We start from the raw sequence: 6,760 nt of genomic DNA on the forward strand, positions 1-6,760 counted from the left end.
AATGGCTGCGTAGACATACCCATCGCGTATCTGGCCATTGCAAAAAATAAAATAAACTTAAAAGAGGGTAGGGGCTATTTTATCTCCGTGACATTGATTTTGTCAATATTTCTAGATGAATTAACTCCAAATGTTAGGATGAAAATTAAGAAAATTGATATATTCATTGAGAACATTACCTTAAAGGTCAAGTCCACCTCAGAAAAATGTTGATTTAAATCAATAGAGAAAAATCTTAACAGGCACAATGCTGAAAATTTCATCAAAATCAGATGTAAAATAAGAAAGTTATGACATTTCAAAGTTTCGCTTATTTTAACAAAATAGTTATATGAACGAGCCAGTTATATCCAAATGAGAGAGTCGATGATGTCACTCACTATTTCTTTTGATTTTTATTATTTGAATTATGCAAAATTTCAATTTTTATGAATTTGACGATTAGGACCTCCTTGGCTGAAGCACAAAATGTTAAAATAATGGAATTCCACGTCTTCAGGGAGGAATGAAACTTCATTTCACATGACAATGACAAAAATATAAAAAAAGGAATAGTGAGTGATGTCATCAGTTCCTCATTTGCATATCAACCGAGATGTGCATACAACTGTTTTGTGAAATGAAGCGAAATGCCCTAACTTTCTTATTTTACATCAGATTCTGATGAAATTTTTAGTGTTGAATTTTTCTCGTTTTATTCAAATCAAGTTTTTGTTGGAATGGACTTGTCCTTCAAAGTAATTCCTTTGCAATCAGGAAGCATTTTATAAGACTTTTCTTGACTAATGTTGTTGTCTTTGAAATGATGCTTAAAAAGATGCGATATATAGACTTTAAAAAAATGAGTATTGTCATTTTTGTTAAAAAGAAATCTCTCTAAAGACGCAAACGCGTTTAGTGTAAGCATATTTGAAGTTAATATATTGGCGCAATCTCACTCCTTTGCCACACCTCCTAGCGGAATTGATTTCCATTGGTTGAGTGATATGAGAGAGCTATGAAAGCGCATTTCTAATTGGATATTGATTTTAAAAAAAGGTGTGTCTTATGATGGGGGACCTAAAGCTACGCACTTTGCCATTTGCCATTAAAAACTGCATGCGCGATGAGTGGTGTGTAGCTTTAGGATCTGTGCAGCTTTAGGACCCCCTACCATTACAATAGTCAATAGACGCTAGGCCTACACAGAGATAAAAATGAAGCTAAAATTGTTCTCAGACATGTCAGAATACCAATTCGGAGAGAGTTTAAGGGTATTTTATCTCACTGATTTTAACGGAAATAAACTATTTTATTTTATCTAAGATAAAATGGATCTTAGAATACCAGTATACCTAGTTGTTGTGTGTCCGGACAATGATGACAATCAATTTTTAGAAGGCAGTGTATACAGCCACACGCGTGTGTCTTTACCATCCAGCCACACGCGTTTGGTTATATCCAGATTCCAGAACACCTATCTGTGGATACCGCCACACGCCGCCAGTAATAACAGTAAAACGCGTATGTACATGTAGGTCTGACCGTCTATATCACGATCAAAATAACCTAATTTCTTCATTAAATTCTTACATTCTAAACCACTCTGATTTCTTTAAATCGTTTCAATTTCATTCTCACCGTCTTCTTTCCTTGCTTTTCTTGTCTTGTTACAAAAGGCCGCCTGTTAAATAGCAAATTTCCACACTTTTTCTACTTGTGTCGATTCTCTACTGACTCTAGGCTATGTGCGCGTACGTACGAAACTCGGGATTCGTGCATGCTTAACGCTTGGTACAAACTGTGTATGTCTACTAGTACTGCGCTGCGCTAACGCTGTATGGGTCTGCCACCGCGAAGGAAGCCAGAATCGACACAAGTAGAAAAAGAGAATTTGCTGTTAAACAGACGACCGTTTGTAACAAGACAAGAAAAGCAAGGAGAGAAGACAGTGAGAATGAAATTGAAACGATCTAAGGATATCAAAGGGGTTTAGAATGTAAGAATTTAATGAAGAAATGAGGTTATTTTGATCGTGATATAGACGGTCAGACCTACATACCGGTACGTGTTTTACTGTTATTACTGGCGGCGTGTGGCGGTATCCACAGATAGGTGTTCTGGAATCTGGATATAACCAAACGCGTGTGGCTGGATGGTAAAGACACACGCGTGTGGCTGTATACACTGCCTTTTTAGAAAGTCATTTGAAAAAATTACAAGCAAAGTTTCAGCAATTTTTAGTACAAAATGTTAGGAAATATCATAAAGAACAAAATAGAAGATGGTTACAAATATTGAATTTGTATCAATACAAAGAAAAAGAAAGAAGGCTTCATAAGATGAACTGTACGGCCCGGACACCCGACCCCCCATCCTACCACCCCTGCCCTAGGCCTGCTTTGGCTTTGCCGTCCGGATCCGCCGGGCGCTCATCTGGCCTGGGTGTCGAGACTGTGTCATGTGTGACTGACGAGACGGTCAATAAATAAATAGCCGTGGAATAACCTGCCAAAATTGCAATTTGCAGTTAAAACCGAGTTAAAATATAGAATTGAAGACTGCGGTTCAGGGAAGCGGTTTAGTTTCTTCAAAAAATGATTACGATATACTTTACCTTACCAACAACTCCTTCCTACACTACAGCTACGCCTACGGCTCCGCCTCTGAATCGAATCTGATACAATCAAAGATTACGCAATATGTAACGTAATTGACGATCGAGAGAGGGCTCACTTCGACTAAGGGGGCGCGGTCACTTAAGCTCCTCACCGACTTTGAAAGACCCATACAAGGAATTCACAATTTATTTCTTCCTTTTTAAGGGGCCACGGAGGCGGTGGGAGGGGGCTGGGGGCTTCAGCCCTCCACTATTTTTATGGTCACCTCCCCACTTTTGGCTCAGCCCCCCCACTTTAAAAATCGGTCCGCGGTCCTTGTTTTTAACAATGAAAGTAAAAGGAATGCGGCTTTAACCATTGTAACGAGTTAATGTCGACAAGACTGAACATGAGAACAGACGAGGACTATACCGGGATACATCGGGACGACCCCTCCCAATGCATGCACGACTGCCAATGAAGGGGAGAAGAGGGGGAAAAGAGGGGGAGCATTTCATGAAAGGACATGTCAGACGTTTTATCCGACAAGTCCCATTTTATCCGACAATTACCATAGTAACAGTGCTTCTCAGCCAATCAAAATCAAGGAAAGATGCCAGATCTGACAACTTGTCGGACAAAAATGTTGATGAAACGCCCCCCTGAAACCTATCACTATATTGGATTTTTTTATTAAAGCACAAGTCCACCCTAACAAAAAGTTTATTTGAATGAAATTAAAAAATATCCAACAAGCATAACACTGAAAATTTCATAAAAATTGGATGTAACATAAGAAAGTTATGAGATTTTAAAGTTTCGTTTAATTTCACAAAACAGTTATATGCACATCCTGTTCGGTATGCAAATGAAGAACTGATGACATCACTCACTATCTCTTTTGTATTTTATTCCATGAAATATGAAATATTCTTATTTACTCCTCAATGTCCTGTGGGAAACAAAGTTTTTTTATTTCTCCCTGAACTTGTTGAATTACCTTTGCTTAACATTTTATGGGTCATTCAAGTTGGTCCTCATTGTCAAATCTGCAAAAAAAATAATGTATAATTCGAACAATAAAGAAACAAAAGAAATCGTGAGTGAGGGACATCATCAATTCTCTGGTTTGCATGTGACTAAATTGTGCATATACTAGTAACTATTGTGAAAAATAAGCGAAACTGCAAAATGTCATAACTTTCTTATTTTACATCTGATTTTGATGAAATTTTCAGCATTATGCTAATGTCTGATTTTTCTGGGGGTTGCGTTTCAATATGCACACAAGTCATGCAGATCGTATAATCAAGCTTCAAAAAAGAGCTGCTAGATTAACCCTGAAATGTAATTTTTATACCCCCTCCAAAGAAATATTTCGTGAACTCCAATGGCTCCCATTCAATAACCGCGTTACCTATTTTAAGTGTATTTTATGTATAGATGTATCAACGGCCTGTCATCGGAATATTATCGTAATGTGTTTACTTTTTCAAGTGAATCTCTTTGTTTTAATACTAGATATGCAGCAAAAGATAATTTGATCACCCCAAAAACTCATACCGAAATTTTTAAACACTCTTTATTTTACTCAGCGATTTTACTTTGGAACAACTTGCCATTTAATTTGAAACAGTCAAAATCTTTATCAATCTTTAAACAGAAACTTAAAGTGCATATTTTTAAATTCTAAGTTTTATTATTGCCTCTTAAATTTGAAATCAACTTTTTATGTCTACTACTTTTATTTATATGTACTGCTTCGTGTGTAATTTCGTTAATTAGTATCATGCTTTTAACGATGTCGTATGTTTGCTACTATGTTTTCTGTTATGATATGAGTCATGTTATTTAGAATATTTCTGTGTATATTTTACATGTTATTTGAATGTTTTTATACTTTTTTTTATCATGTAATACAGGGCCCCACGGGAGACCAGTTTATTGCTGAGTGGGCTACCCTGGTTAAATATATTGAAATAAATAAATAAATAAATTCTGTATTGATTAGAATCAACATTTTTCTGAGGTGGACTTGACCTTTAAAGAGGGCAAAGATTTTTCTTGCTCGCTCGGAGCCTTTTAGACTATTTTGCGCCTATAATGTCTGATCTCCTGATTTGTTTTTTTTTTGTATACTTTGCCACTTTTTCTTTGAAACAGATGAAAAGCTTTCTCATTCACACCCAGCCACATTCGTTTTCTCTTACCCTAGCTTTCTCCGTTTAGCCTTGGCGTGCCTCTGCATTTTATTTTACAATTTTATTTTCATTCTCCGATGCATGTTTGTTTGTTATAGGGAAAACAAATCAACTTCATCGCTCTCACAATTACCATATAGGGTTATTTTTACTTAAATTCAATTAATATGAACCACGTACAGTTGTTGTTATTTATACCCCCCCCCCCCTTCCACTGATACATTTGTTGACTCGAAGCACTCTATTTTATTAGTATTTTTTAACAAGTGCACATTTAGTACAGCATTTCAATTTATTTGTAAGCAGGTCTGGATAAGAGAGCATTGTAGATTAATGACTTGCTCATGAGCATACGTGCCGCGGCCGGGGATCGAACCCCGGACTTTCCCGATGAACGGTTTTCAAAGTGGAGGCGGGGGGGGGGGGGGAGCTGAGCCAAAAGTGGGGGCTGACCATGAACAAAAATCACAATCATATGCCTTGGTCATTTTTACATTTTTACCACGGTTTTGGAAAAAAAGTGGGTGTCTGAAGCCCAAATTAAAATTTGTAATGCAAAAATGCCGTTAAAACCGAAGTATGCCCCCCTCAGTGAAGACCTTTCTTTTTTTGCTTGTTAAATATTTCCTCGGGGAATATGTGCCACCCTTACGAAAATCCTGGATCCGCCCCTGATTTAAGGTCCCAACCTGTATGGTCGATCTTGTTCCATTGAGAAAGGGTGTAATACTACTTCGTCTATAATTAACAGGGCTAAACTTTAATGGCGGTCATATCGCCGCCCCTGCTGTTGACACAAATAGCTTGTTTTCAACTGCATGATAATCCTTGTCAATTAGTTTGTAAATTGTACAAAATTTCTTGGTATTTACACCGATCATGATTAATCTAACTTGTCAGAAAGAACCTGTCACAGAACATTGGTGTCATCAGTAAGATACACAAGTATATTATATAGTCTTGCCATTTAAAAAAAATCTTGTAACATTGCCAATAGAGTAATACACATTATCCTTCTTAAAAAGTACTCTATTTATTGCAGAAGAGATTTGTAAGAACTGCATCCTTATCTACGTCTTGATCATACAAATCTTTTAATTGTTTGAGGATTTACATTTATAAATTCAATAATTACCGCAATGCGATATTTCTTTTTAAATATATTACGAATACTACCTCATAGCTTATGTAACATGCTATATTACAGTGAAAATGAAGAGCCACGAAACAATATGAAATGCATTATTTTATTTTTGGATCGGAATACAAAAGTAAAAGCGTATTTTGAAAGAGGAAAAATGTATTTTGAATAAGGGAAAGTGTATGAAAGAAAAAGTGTATTTTGAATAAGGAAAAATGTTTTTTCTATCATTGTACATTCCCAACCTGTACGTGTAACTTGTGCTAAATTAATATAAAATGCATTTGTTGTTAAAACAATTTTGATATATATATAATGAGAGAGGGTCTAAACATAAGTATGCATTATCCATGGCGCATTAAATTACCATATATATTGGCAGTTAAGTTCACTTATATTTATAATGCGTCATGTTTTCAAAACAGACTTCTCAACTTCAGAACAAAAAATCTTATAAGTTAGCTAATTTGGGGGAACGAATTTTGTTTTTCAGTCTTTCTTTCTTTTGTATTCTGTGTTTTCAGTTGCTACTGATATGTTAATAGATTTTTCCTGGAGATACTCTGTTATTTTTTTTCCATGACCTCGAAATATTGGGGGGGGGGGGGGTGATTGTATATGCACCTCGATCCCCCCACCTGATTTTTTTGTTTGTTTAGTTTAGTTAGTTTAGTTTACTCCAACGATGTTGTAGGACGAAGCCTGTTCATCGATCAAAGTAGAAATGTCTATTGTTGCTCTCCTTCAGACAAAATTAGATGCGCTACTTATGTGATATATATCACCCCCCCCCCCCCCCTTGATCGACACCCATAGCACTGGGCCATTTTTTGTGCATA

The 6,760-nt window shown here is 36.3% G+C and overlaps 1 protein-coding gene across 5 annotated transcripts in view; it reads right to left on the minus strand.

Annotated features, from left to right (window-relative positions):
• The window catches only part of LOC121426460 (natural resistance-associated macrophage protein 2-like), a 40,844-nt gene extending 38,206 nt beyond the window's left edge, over positions 1–2,638 (minus strand). For 3 of the 5 annotated variants that reach the window (XM_041622774.1, XM_041622772.1, XM_041622776.1), the window contains exon 1: positions 2,597–2,636. The gene's annotated coding sequence lies outside the window, so the exon portion shown is untranslated. Of the gene's footprint in view, positions 1–2,596 lie in introns of all 5 variants that reach the window. The other 2 variants (XM_041622775.1, XM_041622773.1) reach the window with 2 other exon arrangements.
• Positions 2,639–6,760: the final 4,122 nt, after the last annotated feature.

This window comes from Lytechinus variegatus, chromosome 13 (genome assembly GCF_018143015.1).
Source record: "Lytechinus variegatus isolate NC3 chromosome 13, Lvar_3.0, whole genome shotgun sequence".
NCBI classification, from domain to species: domain Eukaryota; kingdom Metazoa; phylum Echinodermata; class Echinoidea; order Temnopleuroida; family Toxopneustidae; genus Lytechinus; species Lytechinus variegatus.